Raw genomic sequence first — 19,768 nt, forward strand, 5'->3', positions numbered from 1 at the left:
ACTGATTGTAATCTGAATCTTTCCTTCATGAGATATCCACAGTCCATTTCTCTATGCCTTCTTGAGATGTACAAAAACCAAGACAGTGAGTGAGAGTGAGAGAGAGAGAGAATCTCTAGTATTTCTATCTTCTCTTAGGAATCATCTTGCTTTCTGAAAAATCTTTGTGTTCACATTGTGAGGACAGAAAAATGAAATCATCCTGTGGATGCCTGAGCCACAAATTACTCCATGGGTCGTTATGATATAAAGGCAGGAAGCTCAGTGAAACCTGCAATCCATCCACATCACTAGCCCAGAAAACACCACAAATGATGTTCTTTTGAGCCTTACTCTACCCAGCTGCAGCACAGTACACCGAACTGCACCTGTCTGGGCAGGGCACTGCACACAGCAGGACTTCCAGGTGGAGGATTGCCCTCTCACCCTCACACCCACACATACCTTTGCTCATCATATCCTGATGCTATAACAAAGATTTACCAATTTCCTTTTAAAACATGGATACACTGTCATCCCACTTGCATCTCTTCTCCTTGAGAATCTTTTCAGCTGGTTTACAGGTATCTGGAGAAATATGTGAACATGGGGCAAATGATCAGCAAGTAAGGTGAATGTGATTCCAGTAGCATTTACCTTTCCATTCTCTACATTATATGTGGTCACATTTTCAGATCTGGACTACTGAGATCATAATTGAGGTTTGTTTGACAACTCTGTGGCTTCCAGGGGCTCCCTGATATCTTGGAATAATATCACCTGGAGCCCCACACCCATCCATCATCCAAGGCAATCAGTCATGATGATGCAGTTGCGTATTATTCTACCCAGGAATGCTTTATTTACACTTCTTTAAATTATGACTACACCCAACATTTAGCTACGGACCTAGAAAAGTTGACCCATAGCCCAACAACATATTTTTCATCTCTCTCAGGGTCTCATCACTTGTTCTATGTGTATCTGCACAAGGATGAGGAACCATGGGTAAAAGCTTCCTCCCTTTAGTTCTTTTACTCATAGGATGTGGTTTTCCAGTTTCTAACTTGTAGGTGCTCATGCTATTGGGAATATTTCAGTATTCAAAGACTCCTCAAAATGCAGGGATCTATGTGTCTCCCCGAAACTTCATGACATCATGGTAAGCACACGAGGGACACATAAGCTCCACCACTAGAACTCTCTTAAGGTGAACCACCATTGATGTTTCTTGTGAACCTTACCTACCCAGACAGTATTCACACCAACTTTAGGTGATCAGTACTTGTCTGGGAAGGGCACTGCACACAGGGTGGATTCAGGTAGGAGGACCAACCCTGTACTTCACACACTTCCAAATGTCATGTTCACCTCTCTTCCTACCACATCCTATTGAATGATGTCAAGAATTTCCCTAAACTGAGACACATGCATTCACTGCCCACACAACCCATCCATTACTCAATGGAGTCCTGCTCTTCTGCTCTATGTCTTACTGGAATTATGAGGAGCAACACTGGAGGACAAGACAAGTGGAGTTCTCTTACTCTACTGGAAAGACTGTTTATTTTCTCTAATGTAGGTGTTCACACTGTGAGCACTGCTAAGTTGCTTCAGTCGTGTCTGACTCTGTGTAGCCCCATAGACAGCAGCCCACCAGGCTCTGCTGTCCCTGGGATTCTCCAGGCAAGAGTACTGGAGTGGGGTTCCATTGCCTTTTCTGGAAACATGCACTAGTGACATGAAACAGAAATGACCAGCTACTGCCTATAGGGCACTCTACCCAGAAGGGCTCCCAGTGGAGGATCTACTCAAGCCCCTACTCTCTCTGAGAAGCAGCTATGACCTCTCTCCCCATCGTGCCCATGACTGTGCTCAGCATATATCCGGCCCCTGGAGATAACACCCAAGTGACCAAATAGCATCCCTCCCTGAGGGATGTCCACTCTATGCAACTCTATGCTTGTTTGAGATATATGAGGATGCAGAGTGCGAAAAGCATCTTGAATTTGTCTCTTCTCCTCACAGATATAGATATCATATAACTGTTTCTCTTCACATTGTCAGGAGAGGACCACTGAAATGTTCCCAAGGATGCTAGAGTCACAGACGACTCCAGGATCATTAGGACATCAAGGTATCCAGCTCAAGGACATCTGCAAGTCCATCCATAACACTCTGTGTTCCAGAGGCCATCACAAATGAATATACTGTGAGCCTTACTCTGCCCAGGCAGGTGCTTTTACAGGGAGTCCTCTTCAAGAGCACCTGACTGCACAGAGAATTGGCACACAGTGTGGCCTCGAGTTGGAGGACATGCTGAGTGTACTACCCATGCTCTTTTTCAATTTTCTTCTGTCTCCCCACCATATCTAGATCACTGCAGTGAAGATTTAGCTCCAGATGTTGAAAAAGTTTTCCCACTTTCCTCAAATTTGTATCCCACTTCTTTGAGGAACTTGTCACCTTTTATGTGTATCTGAACAGATATGAGGGATATTGGAAGAAGTTCACTCTCTTTCAGTTCCTTCATTTTTCTAACCTGTAGGTGAGATGATATTAGAAATACTCAAGCACTGGAAGCATCCTCAAAATGCCTAGAATCCACATGGTTCCCTGGACCCTCATGACATTATGGCAAGTAGCCAAGGACATATGCAGCTCCAGCACTAGAACTGCTCCAAAGTCAGCCACAAATCATGTACTTTGTGGGCCTTATTTTACCGAGACAGATATGATTACATGAGGTATACTAGGACAGTACCTGTCTAGGCGGGGCATTTCATACAGCAAGGCTCTCACCAATTATCAACCCAAGAGCCTGGGCTGTCTTAGAAGCACCTATGATTTCTCTTCATCACATCCTGATGGGTGCATGGAAATACATCCCAAGCCCCAGATAATATCCACCCACTGGTTGTAACCTGAATCTCTCCTTCACTAGGTATCCACCATCCACTTCACTATGCCTTCTTGAGATGTATGAAACCAGAGATAGAAAGAGAGAGAGAAAATCTCTAGTATTTCTCACTTCTCCTCTTAGGAGTCATCTTGACTTCTGAAAAACCATTGTGTTTACATTGTGTGGATAGGACCAGTGAAATCATCCTGAGGATGCTTGAGTTATAGATGACTTTCCAGGTCAGACAGCTCAGTGAAACCTGCAGATCCATCCACATGATTGGTCCAAAAGATACCACAAAATATGTTCTTGTGAGCCTTATTCTACCCAGCTGGGACAGTTTACATTGATTCTACATGAACTGCACCTATCTGGGCAGGGCACTGCACTACAGCAGTGTTTTCAGGTGGAAATTGCCCTACCACCCTCACACCAACACACACCTTTGTTTATCATATCCTGATGCTAGAACAAAGATTTACTGATTTCCCTTTAAACATGGACAGACTGTTGTCCAATTTGCATCTCTTGTCTGTGAGAATCTCTTCAGTTAGTCTTCAGGTATTTGAAGAAATGTGTGGGCATAAGGGAAATGATCAGCAAGCAAGATGAATGTGTTTCTATTAGCATTTATCGTTCTATTCTCCACTTTACGCTTGGGCGCATTTTCATAACTAGACTGCTGAGACCATAATCAACATATGTTCAACATCTCCGTGGCTTCCAAGGCCTTCCTGACATCTTGGAGGAATATGACCTGGAGTCCCACATCCATCCCTGGTCCAAAGGCTAACAATGATGAACCAGTTGCACAGAACTCTATCTAGAAAAGCTCTGTTTACCTCTCTAGGCGGGTCACAGCACACAGTACGGCCTCAATGTGGAGGCCCTGCTTGTCCCCTAACACTTTAAAATGACACATTCTGCAGTATTCCTACCACATCCTAGGATCTCACCCAAGATTTATGCATAGAACTTGAAAATGGTGACCCACTGCCCTCCAACTTGCATCCCTCCCTCACTAGACTGTCCTCACTATTTCTATGTACTGTAGATACTCAGAAGGATGAGGAAACAGAGAAAAATAGGTGTTCCATATCTCTCCTCATTTCAAAGGAATTAAACTTCTGTTTTCTAATAGTTCCTCTTCAACTTTTAGAAATGGAACACCTATAAGTTATACTGAACATTTCAGAGACTCGGCTTTTAAGGATATTTTTAAGGATGGTCATAACTTTCTGGATTGAGCTAAGGACACTTGGAGCACCACACTCAAATTGCACCTGACACAAATAACACCACACCAATGTACCTGGAAAGTCGTACTCACCCAGATAGACACTATTCACATATTGCCAAAATGAAGCATACCTTTCTGGATAGTGCAATACATGCAAGAAATCTTTAATGTGTAGGCACAACCCAGTCCCCATTATCCTCTTCCTAGTCCCCATCTTACCCAGTCCCCATCTCTCTTGCCTGCACATCCTGATGGCTCCATTCAAGATATATCCAGACACTCATGGAATATCCACCCACGTTATGAATCCCTTCTCCATCTCAGGGGCTGTCCCATTCACTCCCTTTTATAGTTACTTCAGATGTACGAGGACCAGTGAAAGAAAAGCATCTTGTTATTTCTTCTTCTTCTCATTCATATCATCTTATCCTCTGTAAACTCTTGGTGCTCACATTGTGAGGAGAGGACCACTGAAATCTGCCCGAGGATGCTAGAGGCACAAATGACTCTATGGTCATTATGACATCAAGGTAGATGCTCAAGGACACCTGCAACTCCACACACATCACTGGCCCAGAGGCCACCACAAATGATGTTCTTATGAGCCTTACTCTGACCAGGCAGGTGCGTTCACAGGGAGTCTACGTCAGCAGCACCTGGCTGGGCAGGGCACATTGAACAGTGTGGCCTCAAGGTGGACGTCATGATTAGAGTACTTCCCACACTCCTCTTCAATTTTCTTCTCTCTTCCCACCATACCTTGATCACTGCATACAAGATGCTACAGATGTTGGAAAAAAAAATTCCCAGTACCCTAAAACCTGCATCCCACCTCTTTGAGGATCTTGTCACCTTCTATTTGTATCTGCACAGAGGTGAGGGACATTGAAAGAAGATAACTGTCTTGCAATTTTTTCTCTATACTAACCTATAGGTGCAGGTGCAGATGATATTAGAAATATCAAAGCACTGGAAGAATCCTAAAAATGCCTAGAATCCACATGGCTTCCTGGATCCTCATGATATCATGGCAAGTAGCCAAGGACATAGGCAGCTCCAACACTAGAACTGCTCCAAGGTCAACCACAAATCATTTTCCTTGTGAGCTTTACTCTACCCAGACATATACTAATTACATGAGGTATACTTGGTCAGTACCTGTCTGGGTAGGGCATTTTCACACAACAGTGCTCTCACTGATTGATCAACCCAAGACCCTGGACTGTCCTAAAAGCACCTATGATCTCTGCATTGCATCCTGATGGCTGCACAGAAGATATATGCAGATGCCTAGAGAATATCCACCTGAATCAGACTTTAACCTGAATCTCTCCTTCACTAGATATATACCATCTACTTCACTATGTCTTTTTGAGATGTATGAAAACCAAGAAAGAGAGAGAGAAAACCTCTAGTATTTCTCTCTTCTCCTCTTAAGAATCATCTTGCCTTCTGAAAAATCTTTGTGTTCACATTAAGCATATGCTATGCTATGCTAAGTCACTTCAGTTGTGTCCAACTCTGTGCAACCCCATAGATGGCAGCCCAACAGGCTCCCCCATCCCTGGGATTCTCCAGGCAAGAACACTGGAGTGGGTTGCCATTTCCTTCTCCAATGCATGAAAGTGAAAAGTGAAAGTGAAGTCGCTCAGTCGTGTCCAACCCTCAGCGACCCCATGGACTGCAGCCCTCCAGGCTCCTCCATCCATGGGATTTTCCAGGCAAGAGTACTGGAGTGGGGTGCCACTGCCTTCTCTGCATTAAGCATATAGGACCAAAGAAACCATCCTGAGGATGCCTGAGCCACAGATGACTCCCTGGGTCATTCTGATATAAAGGCAGGCAGCTCATGGAAACCTGAAAAGCCATTCACATCACTGGTCCAAAAGACACCACAAATGATGTTCTTGTGAGCCTTGCTCTACCCAACTGTGGCACGGTACACTGGTTCTACATGAACTGCACCTGTCTGGGCAGGGCACTGAACACAGCAGGGTTTCCAGGTGGAGGATTGCCCATTGACCCTCACACCCACACATACCTTTACTCATCATATCCTGATATTTCAATTTCCAAGACAGTTCAAAATATATTTCTAAATATTTCAAAGATATTTCAATTTCCCTTTAAAACTTGGACACACTGTCATCCAATTTGCATCTCTTCTCGTTTATAGTCTCTTCTGCTGGAGAATCTCTTCAGCTGGTCTATAGGTATCTGAAAAAATGTGTGAGCATAAGGGAAATGATCAGCAAGCAAGATGAATGTGATTCACTTAGCATTTATCTTTCTGTTGTCTACACATGGGAACATTTTCAGATATAGCCTACCGAGATCATAATCAATATATGTTAGACATCTCTATGGCTTCCAAGGCTTTCCTGACATCTTGGAGGAATATCATCTGGAGCCTCACACCCACCCCTGTACAAAGGCCACCAATAATGATGAACCAGTTGCACTACTCTACCCAGGAAGGCTCTTGTTTACTGGTAGATGAAGTCAACAGCACTTCTCTAGGCGGAGCACTGCATAATGTGTTTCCTTTTTCTCGAGGCCCTGTTTGTCCCCTTCACACTTTCAAATGAAACATTCCTGATTAGTCCTACCACTTCCTTGGACGTCAATCAAGATTTATGCATAGAACGTGAAAATGGTGACCCACTGCCCTCCAAATTTCATCTCTTGCTCACTAGACAGTCCTCACTATTTCTGCTTACTGTACACACTCAGATGGATGAGGACCCAGAGAGAAATAGGTGTTCCAGATCTCTCTTCATTTCAAAGGAATTAACCTTATCTTTTCTAACAGTTCCTGTTCAAGTTTTAGAAATAGAACCCCTAAGTCATACTGAAGATTTCAGAAACTCAGCTGTTTTTAAGCATACTCATAACTTTCTGGAGTGAACTAAGGACAATTAAAGCTCCACAATAAAACTGGACCTGACACAAATAACACCACTAAAACATGCTTGGAGAGTCTTGTTCATGCAGACAAGCACTGTTCATACATTGTCAAAGTGTATGTATAGGGCAGTACATACAAGAAATCTTTAATGCGTAGGCACAACCTAGTCCCCATTACCCTCTTCCATGTAGCTTCCATCTCTCTTGCCTCCACATCCTGATGGCTCCTTGCAAGGTATATCCAGATACCCCGGAAATATCCACACACTTTGTAAACCCTTTCTCCATCCTCAGGGACTGTCCCTTTCAATCCTCTTTATACTTACTTCAGATGTAGGAGGATCAGACAAAGAAAAGCATGCTGTATTTCTACATTCTCCTCATACATATGCTCTTACCCTCCGAAAACTCTTGGGGTTCACATTGTGAGGAGAGGACCTCTGACATCTTCCCAAGGATGCTAGAGGCACAGACGACTCCAGGGTCATTATGACATCAAGGCAGGCAGCTCAAGGACACCTGCAACTTGACTCATACCACTGGTCCAGGGCCACCACAAACAATGTTCTTGTGAACCTTATTCTGCCCTGTCAGGTGTGTTTATAGGGAATCTATGTAACAGCAACTGACTGGGCAGGGCATGCCACAGAGTGTGGCCTCGAGGTGGAGGACATGCCTAGTGCACATCTGACACTCTTCTTCAATTTTCTTCTCTCTTCCCACCATACCTTGATCACAGCACTCAAGATTTTGCTCCAGATGTTGAAAAAACTGTCCCACTGCCCTCTTTGTGCATCCCACCTCTTTGAGGTTCTTGTCACCACTTATGTGTATCTCCACACAGATGAGGGACTCTGGAAGAAGTTTACTCTCTTGAAGTTCCTTCCCATTTCTAACCAATAGGTGCAGATGATATAAGAAATATTCAAGCACTGGAAGCATCCTCTAAATGCCTAGAATCCACGTTACTCCCTGGACCCTCATGACATCATGGCAAGTAGCCAAGGACATATGCAGCTCCAACACTACATCTTCTCCAAAGATAACCACAAATCATGTTGCTTGGGAGCCTTATTCTACCCTGACAGATACTGAGTACATGAGGTATACTTGGTCAGTACCTCTCTAGGTATGGCATTGCACACAGCAGGGTTCTCATCAGTGATCAACCCAAAATCCTGGTCTGTCTTAGAAGCACCTATGATCTCTGCATCACATCCTAATGGCTGCATGGAATATATATCCAGATCCCTAGAAAATATCCATCCACTGACTGTAACCTGAATCTCTCCTTCATTAGGTATCAACCATCCACTTCACTATGCCTACTTGAGATGTATGAAAACCGAGAAAGACAGCAAGAGAGAAAACTTCTAGTATTTCTCTCTTCTCCTCTTAGGAAACATTTTGCCTTCTGAAAAATCTTGAGTTTACATTTTGTGGATGGGACTAATGAAATCATCCCAGGATGTGTGAGCCACAGACAACTCCCCAGATCATTATGATACAAATATAGGCACGCCAATGAAACCTGGAAACCTTCCAGATCACTGGTCAAAATGACACCACAAGCGATGTTCTTGTGAGCCTTACTCTACCCAGCTGCAGCACAGTACACCGATTCTACGTGAACTGCACCTGTCTGGGCAGGGCACTGCACACAGCAGGACTTCCAGGTGGAGACTTCCCTTTCACCCTCACACCCACACATACCTTTGCTAAACATATCCTGATACTACAACAAAGATTTACTGAATTCCCTTTAAATTATGGATACACTCTTGTGCCATGTGCATCTCTTCTCCTTGAGAGTCTCTTCAGCTGGTCTATGGGTATCTGAAGAAATCCAGACATCTTGATTGGCAAGCAAGATAAATGCAATTCTATTGGCATTTATCTTTCTATTCTCTACTTTACACATGGGCACATTTTCAGATCTGGACTACTGAGATCATAATCAACATTATGTTTGACATCTAGGTGGCTTCGAAGGCCTTCCTGACATCTTGGAGGTATATCACATGTAGCCCCAAACCCACCCCTGGTCTAAAGGCCACCAGTAATGATGAACCAGGTGCACAGAGAGGACTGTACCTAGGAAGGCTCTGTCTACAAGTAGTTGAAGTCACCAGCACCTCTCTAGGCATGGCAATGCACACAGCATGGCCTGCTTGTCCCCTTAACACTCTAGAATGAAACATTCCTCATTACTCCTACCACAACCTTGGACATCACTGAAAAATTATGTATAGAACTGGAAAATGGTGACCCATTGCCCACCACATTACATCCCTCACTCACAAGACTGTCTTCACTACTTCAACCTATTGTACACACTCAGAAGGATGAGGACCCAGAGAGAAATGGGTGTTTCAGATCTCTCTTTGGTTCAAAGGAACTTACCTTCTCGTTTCTAACCTGTTCCTGTTCAAATTTTAGAAATGGAACGCCTAAGTCATACTGAATATTTCAGAGACTCAGACGTTTTAAGGGTGTTCATAACTTCTCAGAACAGCTAAGGACACTTGGAGCTACACACTCCAAAGTGCATGTGACACAAATAACACAACACCAATGTTCCTAGAGAGTCTTACTCATGCAGACAGGCACTGTTCACACATTGTCAATGTGAAGAGTACCTGTCTGGGTAGGACACTCTGCACAAGAAATCTTTAATGTATAGGCACAATGCAGTCCCCATTATACTCTTCCAAGTAGCTTCTATATCTCTTCCTTCCAAATCTGAGGGCTCCATGCAAGATATATCCAGACACCAAGGGAATATCCAACCAGTTTGTGAATCTTTTATCCATCCTCAATGGCTGTCCCCTTCACTTCACTTTATACGTACTTCAGATGTACAAGGACCAGAGAAAGAAAAGCATCTTGTATTATCTCTTTTCCTCATAGGTATCATATTACCCTTGTAAACTTTCTGTGTTCACATTTTGAGGAGAGGATCACTGACATCTTCCCAAGGATTATAGATGCACAAATGATGCCAGGGTCATTATGACATCAAGGCAGGCAGTTCAGGGCCACCCACAACTCGATCCATATCACTTGTCCAGAGGTCACCACAAACGATGTTCTTGTGAGCCTTACTTTGCCCAGGCAGGTGTGCTCACAAGGAGTCTACATGAACAGCACCTGGCTGGGCAGGGCATGGCCTACAGCTTGGCCTTGAGGTAGAGGATCTGATTAGTGCACTTCCCACTCTTTTCTTCAGTTTTATTCTCTCTTCTCACAATACCTTGCTCACTGCACTCAATTTTTAGCTCAAGACATTGAAAAAATTGCCCCATTGCCATCAATCTTACATCCTAACTCTTTGAGGATCTTGTGACCTTCTATGTGTATCTCTGCACAGAAATGAGGGACACTGGAATAAGTTCACTCTCTTCCAGTTCCTTCCCTTTTCTAATCTGTACGTGTGGATGATACTGGAAATTTTAAAACACTGGTAGCATCCTCAAAATGCCTGAAATGCGGGTGGCTCCCTAGACCCTCATAACATCATGGCATGTAGCCAAGGACATACACTGCTCCAACACTAGAACTGCTCCAAAGTCAACCACAAATCATGTTCCTGGTGAGCCTAACTCTACCAAGACAGGTGCTGACTACACAAGATCTACAAGATAAGTACCTCTATAGGCAGAGCATTGCACACAGCAGGGCTGTCTCTGATCATCCATCCCCAGACCCTGTGCTGTGTTAGAAGCACCTATGATTTCTGTCCCCATCACATCTTTGTGGCCTCATGCAAGATATAGCCAGACCCCTAGAGAATATCCACTCACTCCTTTGTAACCTGAATCTCTCCATCACTAGATATCCAAGGTCCACTTCTCTTGCCTACTTGAGATCTACAAAAACTGAGAGAGAGACTAGAATATCGTATTTCTCTCTTTCATAGGAATCAATTTTCCTTCTGTAAGCTTTCTATTTTCACATTGTGAAGATAGGCCCACTGGAATCAAACTGAGGATGCCAGGGCCACAGATCCCTCTCAGGGTCATTACAACATCAAGGCAGGCAGCTCAAGGAAACCAGCAACTCCACCCACACCACTGGTCCAAAGCCATCACAAATGATGTTATTGTGAGTCTTACTCTACCCAGGAAGGTCCTTGCACAGAGAATTTAAGTGAAAAGCAGCTGTCTGGGCAGGGCATGGCACACTGCTTGGCCTGGAGGTGGAGGACCTGCTTAGTTCACTTCCCATGCTCTTCTTCAATTTTCTTCTCCTCAACACACATAGCTAACTGCACTGAAGATTTAGCTACATATGTTGAAAATGTTAACCTACGGCCCTGAAGCTTGATTCTGACCTCATCAGGGTCTGATTACCATTCTGTGTATCTGCATGAGATGAGTTACCATGGCTAAAAGCTTTCTCCCTTTAATTCCTTTTCTGATACGAACCCTGTTTCTCTTTTCTATCCTGTAGATGCTGATGCTATTAAAAATATTCAAGCACGGGAAATATCCTCAAGATGCCTATGACCAAGTGACTGCCAGGACTCTCATGACATCATGGCAAGCAGTCCAAGGACACATGCAGCTGCAACACTAGAACTGTTCCAAGGCCAAGCACAAATGATGTTCCTGTGAGCCTTACTCTACCCATACAGATACTGACTGCACATGGTCTACATGGTAGGTACCAGCCTAGGCAAGGCAGTGCCCACAGTAGGGCTGTCTCTGACCATTCAACCCAATACCCTGGGCTGTCTTAGAAGCACCTATGATCTCTGTCCGTCACATCCTGATGGCTGCACTCAAGATATATCCATACCCCTAGAGAATATCCACCCACGGATAGTAACCTGCATCTCTCCTTCACTGGATATCCTCCATCCATGTCTCTGTGCCTACTGGAGATGAATGAAAACTGAGAGAGTGAGAGAGAGAATGAATAATTTTTTGTATTCCTCTTTTTTCCTCTTAGAAATCATCTTTACATCTGTACACTCTGTGTGTTCACAGTGAGAGGAGAAGATCAATGAAATCATCCTGAGGAAGTTGGAGCCGCACATAGCCCAGGGTGACTATGGAGTCAAAACTGGCAGGTAATAGACATCTTTAACTTCACCCACATCACTGGTCCAGAGGCCACCAGAAAAGATGCTCTTGTGAGCCTTACTTTGCCCAGGCAGGTGCATTTACGGGGAGTCTACGCCAACAGCACCTGGGTGGGAAAGGCACGACACACAGTGTGGCCTTGAGTTGGAGGACCTGCTTAGTGCACTTTCTATGCTCTTCTTCAATTTTCTGCTCTCTTTCCACCATAAGTGATCACCACATTGACGATTTAAGCTCCAGATATTGTAAAACTTGTCCCACTGCCCTCAAATTAACACCCCACTTCTTGGAGGATCTTGTATCCATTTATGTGTATCTGAACAGATATAAGGGACTTGGAATAATTTGACTCTCTTGCAGTTCTTTCCCTTTTCTAACCTGTAGGTGCAGATGATATTAGAAATATTCAAACACTGGTAGCATCCTCAAAATGCCTAGAATCCACTTGGTCCCTGGACCCTCATGATATCATGGCAAGTAGCCAAAGACATATGCAGATCCAACACGAGAACTGCTCCAAGTCAACCACAAATTATGTTCCTTAGGAGCCCTACTTGACCCAGATAGATATTGATTATACAAGGTCTACAACATGAGCACCTTTCTAGGCAGGGCATTTGACACAGCAGGGCTGTCATTTATCCATCAACCCAAGACCCTGAGCTGTCTTAGAAGCAGCTATGATCTCTCTGCATCAGATCTTGATGATTTCCCCTAAGATAAATCCATATTCCTGAAGAATATCCACCCACTGATTGTAACCTGCATCTCTCCTTCCCTATATCCACCATCCATTTCACTATGCCTACTTGAGATGTACGAAAACTGAGAGACAGAGAGAAAAATCTTCTAGAATTTCTTTCTTCTCCTCTTAGGAATCATCTTGTCTTCTGAAAAAACTTTCTGTTCACATGGTATGGATAGAACCAATGAAATCTTCCTAGGATGCCTGAGCCACAGAACACTCCCTGGGTCATTATGATATAAAGGCAGGCAGCTCAGTGAAACTTGTAATTCTTTACATGTCACTGGTCCAGAAGCCACCACAAATGATGTCCTTGTGAGCCTTACTCTACCCAGCTGTGGCGCAGTATACCAATTCTACATGAACTGCACCTGTCTGGGTAGGGCACTGCACACAGCAGGACTTTCAGATGGATTGCCCATTGACCCTCACACCCAACACATACCTTTGCTCATAATATCCTGATGCTATAACAAATATTTACTGATTTCCCTCTAAAACACAGACAAAATCTTGTCCAATTTGCATCTCATCACCTTCAGAATCTCTTCAGATGGTCTACAGATATCTGGAGAAATATGTGGACATAGGGTAAATGATTAGCAAGAAGGTGGATGTGATTCCACTAGCATTTATTTTTCCATTATCTATGGTCACAGTTTCAAATCTGAACTACTGAGATCATAATCAAGGTTTGTTTGACAGCTCTGTGGCTTCCAGGGCCTCCCTGATACCTTGGAATAATATCACCAGGAGCCGCACACCTATCCATCATCAAAGGCCACCAGTACTGATGATGCAGTTGCACATTACTCTACCCAGCAAGGCTCTATCGACACTTCCTTAAGTGATGGCTATACCCAACATTTAGCTAGAACAACATTAGAACAAACAATGCTCTTGTGAGCTTTACTCTGCCCAGAAAGGTGCATTTACAAGGAGGTGCATTTATGTCAACAGCACCTGGCTGAGCAGGGCATGGCATACAGCTTAGTATCGAGCTGGAGGACCTGCTTAGTGCACCTACCATGCTCTTCTTCAATTTTCTTGTGTTTGTCCACCATACCTTGAATACAGCATTCAAGATTTAGTTCCAGTTTTTGAAAAATTTGTTGCAATGCCTTCACATTTGCATCACAAATTTTTGAGGATGCTGTCACCTTCTCTGTGTATCTGAACAGATATGAGAACCATTGGAAGAAGCTCACTGTCTTGTAGATTCTTCTCTTATCTAACCTGTACGCTCAGATGATATTACAAATATTCAAGCACTGAAAACATCCTCAAAGGCCTAGAATCCACGTGGCTCCTTGTACCCTCATGATATCATGGCAAGTAGCCAAGGACATGTGTATCTCCAACACTAGAACTGCTCCATCGTCAATCACAAATCATGTTCTTGTGAGCCTTATTCTACCCAGACAGATACTGATTACATGAGATCTACAAGGACAGCCCCTGTCTAGGCAGGGCATTGCACACAGCAAGGCTGTCACTGATCCATCAGCCCAAGAACTGGGCTGTATTAGAAGCAGTGATGATTTCCCTGCACTGCATACTAATGACTGCATGCAAGATATATCCAGACCCCAAGAAAATATCGACCCACTGATTGTAAGTTGCATCTCTCCTTCACTAGATATCCACCATCTATTTCACTATGCCTACTTGAGATGTACAAAAACCGAGAGACAGAGAGAAAAACCTCCAGCATTTCTCTCTTCTCCTCATAGGAATCATCTAGCCTTCTGAAAAATCTTTGTGTTCACATGGTGTAGATAGGACCAATGAAATCCTCCTAGGATGCCTGAGCCACAGATGAGCAGCAGCTCTTGAAGGGCTTGCCTACTTCACACTCTCAGTTGAAACATTCCTCATTACTCCTACCAGATCCTTGGACCTAACCCAGTTTATGTATAGAACTTGAAAATGCTGCCCACTGCCCTCCAACTTGCCTCACTCCATCACTAGAATATCCTCACTATTTCTAAGTACTGTACACACTCAGAAGGATGAGGACCCAGAGAGAAAAAGGTGTTTGAGATCTCTCTTCATTTCTTACCTGTACCTGTTAAACTTTTAGAAATGGAATTCATAAGTCTTACTAAATATTTCAGAGTCTCGTGTTTTAAGGCTGCTCCCAACTTTATGGAGGGATCTAAGGACATTGGAGCTCCACAATCAAAACTGCACTGAACACAAATCAAACCACACCAACATAACTGGAGAGTCTTACTCACCTAGACAGGCAGTGTTCACACATTGTGAAAGTGAACAGTACCTCTATGTGCAGGGCACTAGCACAAAAAAATCTTTAATCTGTAGGCACTCCATGTCCCCATCATCCTCTTCCATTTAGCTTCCTGCCTCCACATCCAGACGGCTTTATGCATGATATATCCAGACACTGAGGGAATATCCACCAACTTTTGAATCCTTTTTCCCTCCTTTGGGACTGTCCCTTTCGATCCCCTTTATACTTACTTCACATGTAGGAAGATCAGAGATAGAAAAGAATCTCAGATTTCTATATTCTCTTCAAAAGTATCATCTTACCTTCTTTAAATACTTGCGGTTCACTTTGTGACGAGAGGACCAAAGACATCTTCCCAAGGATGCTAGAGGCACAGATGACACCAGGGTCATTATGACATCAAGGCAGACAGTTCAGGGCCACCCACAATTCCATCCATGTCACGGGTCCAGCGGCCACAAAAATGATGCTATTATGAGCTTTACTGTACACAGGCAGGTCATTCACAGCACCTGACTGGGCAGGGAACTGCACAAAGCAAGGCACCAAGGGTAAGAGCATGCCCTCTGGGCTGCTCAGTATATCATGTAGATTTGAGAACCCTCTCCACTAGATCCTGATGAATGCACACATGATTTTCTATACTCCTAAAACATGTTATCTCACTGCCCTTCAATTTTCATCCTACTCCTCCCTCGGAACTTCCTCACAAGCTCTCTTTACTACGGGAGAACTTTGAGGTCCCAGAGATATTCAGCATGTCCCAGTTCTATGCTAAACTATTGAAAAGTATCCTTCCTTTTCCTAGGTTATCAGATTTCAATATTTCAGAATGGACCACGGAAATCACAGTCACATAAGAGATATCTACATGGCTCCTATAGCATTCCTTAAATGGAAGAGAGCTCAGAGTCGCGAGCACCCCCACACCCAAGACTGCTCCAGAGGTCACCACAGGTCATTTTCCTGTTGCACATTAGACAACCCAGAAAGGCGCTGTGTACATCTAGTTTACATGAATAGTGCCAATCTTGGCAGGGCACTGCATTTGCCTTCACTTCATGGTGGAAAACCTCTTCAGGTACCACGTTCTACACTGCAGTGAAGTTTCCTGCTCTATGAGCACCATACCTTGATGGCTGCACCCAAGATTTAGCTATGGACCTAGAAAAAGTTGACCCACTATGCTCAAACATGGATCACACACCTCTTTCAGGATGTCATTACCTGTTCTCCGAGTATCTGCACCAGGAAGAAGTACTATGGTTAAAATCTTACTCTTTACTTCGTTTCCTAATAGGAACTGCATTTCCATTGTTAAGCTATAGGTGGTGATGTTCATAGGAATATTCAAGCAATTAAAGCAGCCTCAAAATGTCTAGAATGCAGCAGGTTCTCTGGACCAACAAGATAGTATGGCAAGCGTCACAAGCACACATGCAGCTCCACGGTCAAGCATAAATTTCGTTCCTTGAAGCTTTATTCTATCCTGATTACACGAGCACTACAAGAGCAGTACCTGTTTAGACGGGTATTGCACACAGCAGGGCTGTCTCTGATCAACAAACCCAAGAACCTGGGCTATCTTAGAAGCACTTATGATCTGTCACCCCATCAATTACAATAGGCTGCATTCGAGATATACCCAGACCCCTAGAGAATATCCAGACTCTGACCGAAACCCAAATATCTCCTTCTCTAGATAGTGACCATCCACTTCTCTATGCCTTCTTGAGATGTAGGAAACCTGAGACGAACAGACACACACACGCATATACATACATACACACACACACACACACACACACACACAGAAAGAGAGAGAGAGAGAGAGAGAACTTCTAGTATTTTTCATTTTCCTCTAAGGAATCACCTTGCCTTCTGAAAAATCTTTGTGTTCTCACTGTGAGGACAGACCAATGAAATCATCCTGAAAATACCTGAGCCACAGATGACTCCCCAGATCATTATGATACCGAGGCAGGTAGCTCAGTGAAACCTGCAAATCCATCCACATCACTGGTCCAGAAGACTCCACAAACGATGTTCTTGTGAGCCTTACACTACCCATACAGGGCACAGTACACTGATTCTACATGAACTGCACCTGGCTGGGTAGGGCACTGCACACAGCATGGCTTCCAGGCAGAGGATTTCCTTTTACCCTCACACCCACACATAATTTTCATCATCATATCCTGATGCTACAACAAAGATTTACCAGTTATTCTTTAAATCATGGACATACTGTCATCCAGTTTTCATTTCCTCCTCTTGAGAATTTCTTCAGCTGGTCCACACGTATCTGAAGCAATATATGAGCATAAGAGAAATGATCAGTAAGCAAGATGAATGTGACTCTATAAGCATTTGTGTTTCTATCATATACTTTATACATGGGCACATTTTCAGGTCTGGACTACTGAGATCATAATCAACATATATTGACATCTGTGTGGCCTCAAGTGCCTCCCTGACATATTGGAGGAATATCACCTGGAGTCCACACCCAACCCTGGTCCAAAGGCCACCAGCAATGATGAATTAGTTACACAGTACTCCAAGAGGAAAGCTCTGTTTACCGGTAGTGCAAGTCAATAGCACTTCTAATATCGGGGCACTGCACAATGCATGACCTCAAGGTGGAGCCCATGCTTGTCCCCTTCACACTCTTAAATGCATCATTCCTCATTACTCCTACAACGTCCTTGAAATTCACCCAAGATTTATGCATAGAACTTGAAAATGGTGACCTATGGCCCTGCAACTTGCATCCCGCCCTCAGGAGACCGTCCTCACTACTCTACGTACTGTACACAGTCAGAAGAATGAGGACCCAGAAAGAAATAGGTGTTTCAGTTCTCTTTGTTTCAGAGGAATTAACCTTTTCTTTCTAACAATTCCTGTTAAACTTTGAGAAATGGAACCCGTAAGTTATACTGAGGATTTCAGAGGCTTATTTAAAGTTTTAAAGGTGCTCGTAACGTTCTGAAGGGAGCAAAGTACATTGGAGCTCCATGCTCAAAATTGCACTGAACACAAATAACAACACACCAACATGCCCGAAGAGTCTTACTCACCTAGACAGGCAGTGATTACACATTGTCAAAATAAAAAGTACCTGTTTGGGTGGGGCACTAAACACAGGAAATCTGTAATGTGTAGGCACACCCTAGTCCCCATCATCCTCTTCCATTTAGATTCCGTATCTCTTGACTCCACATCCTGATGGCTCTATGCATGATATATCCAGACACTGAGGGAATATCCACCCACATTTGAATCCTTTTTCCCTCCTCAGGGACTGTCCCTTTCAATCCCCTTTACACTTACTTCAGATATAGGAGGATCAGAGACAGAAAAGAATCTCAGATTTCTATATTCTTCTCATATGTATCATCCTACCCTCTGGAAATTCTTGGGATTCACATTGCGAGGAGAGACCCACTGACATCTTCCAGAAGATACTAGAGGCACAGATGACTCCAGGGTCATTATGACATCAAGGCAGGCAGCTCAAGGACCCTGCAACTCCACATACATCACTGGTTCAGAGGCCACCACAAATGATCCTCTTGTGAGCCTTACTCTGACCAGGCAGGTGCTTTTACAGGGAGTCTACATCAACAGCATCTGGCTGGGCAGGGCATGGCATACAGCTTGGCCTCGAGCTGGAGGACCTGCTTAGTGCACTTCCCAGGATTTACTTCAATTTTCTTGTCTTTCCACCATACCTTGATCACCCCACACATGATTTAGTTTCAGTTGTTGAAAAAGTTATCCCACTGCCCTCAAAGTTGCATTCCAGCTTTTTGCGGGTGTAGTCAACTTCCATGTGTATCTGAACAGATATGAGAACCATTGGAAGAAGCTCACTGTCATGTAGATTCTTCCCTTATCTACCGTGAAGGTGCAAATGATATTAGAAATATTCAAGCACTGGAAGCATCCTCAAAGGCCTAGATACCACATGGCTCCTTGTACCCTCATAATATCATGGAAAATAGTCAAGGACATATGCAACTCCAACAGTAGAACTGTTCCATCGTCAACCACAAATCATGTTCCTTGTGAGCCTTATTCTAGCCACACAAATACTTATTACACAATATCTACAAGGACAGACCCTGTATTGGCAGGGTGTTGCATACAGCAAGGCTGTCACTGATCCATCAGTCCAAGAACTGGGCTGTATCAGAAGCAGCTATGATCTCTCTGCATCACATACTAATGGCTACACACAAGATATATCCAGATCCCAATATGAATAGGCACACTGATTATAAGCTGCATCTCTCCTTCACTAGATATCCACCATCTATTTCACTATGCCTACTTGAGATGTACAAAAACCGAGAGACAGAGAGAAAAAACCTCCAGTATTTCTCTCTTTTCCTCTTAGGAATCATCTAGCCTTCTTAAAAATTATTGTGTTCATATTGTGTCGATAGGAACAATGAAAACCTACTAGGATGCCTGAGCCACAGATGAAAGCCCAGGTCATTAGAAGGGCAGGCACCCCAGTGAAACCTGTAACTCCTTCCACATCACTGGTGCAGAACCCACCATAAATGATATTCTTGTAAGCCTTACTCTACCCAGCTGTGGCACAAAACACCGATTCTACGTGAACTGCACCTGCCATGGCAGGGCA

General features: G+C 43.8%; 2 long non-coding RNA genes across 2 annotated transcripts in view; both read right to left on the bottom strand.

The window, feature by feature from the left end:
* Window positions 1–6,230: 6,230 nt before the first annotated feature.
* On the bottom strand, window positions 6,231–15,551 carry LOC129639940 (uncharacterized). Its single transcript, XR_008708688.1, has 3 exons — window positions 15,417–15,551; window positions 13,306–13,428; window positions 6,231–6,338 (listed from the first exon to the last, which is right to left on the bottom strand). It is a non-coding gene; the product is annotated as an uncharacterized LOC129639940 (long non-coding RNA).
* A 1,802-nt stretch (window positions 15,552–17,353) lies between these two features.
* LOC129639420 (uncharacterized) overlaps window positions 17,354–19,768 on the bottom strand; it is a 48,234-nt gene continuing 45,819 nt past the window's right edge. Inside the window, exon 5 of the long non-coding RNA XR_008708397.1 lies at window positions 17,354–17,419. This is a non-coding gene — a long non-coding RNA (uncharacterized LOC129639420). The remainder of the gene's footprint in view (window positions 17,420–19,768) is intronic.

Source organism: Bubalus kerabau, chromosome X (genome assembly GCF_029407905.1).
Source record: "Bubalus kerabau isolate K-KA32 ecotype Philippines breed swamp buffalo chromosome X, PCC_UOA_SB_1v2, whole genome shotgun sequence".
In the NCBI taxonomy this organism is placed as follows: Eukaryota; Metazoa; Chordata; class Mammalia; order Artiodactyla; family Bovidae; genus Bubalus; species Bubalus kerabau.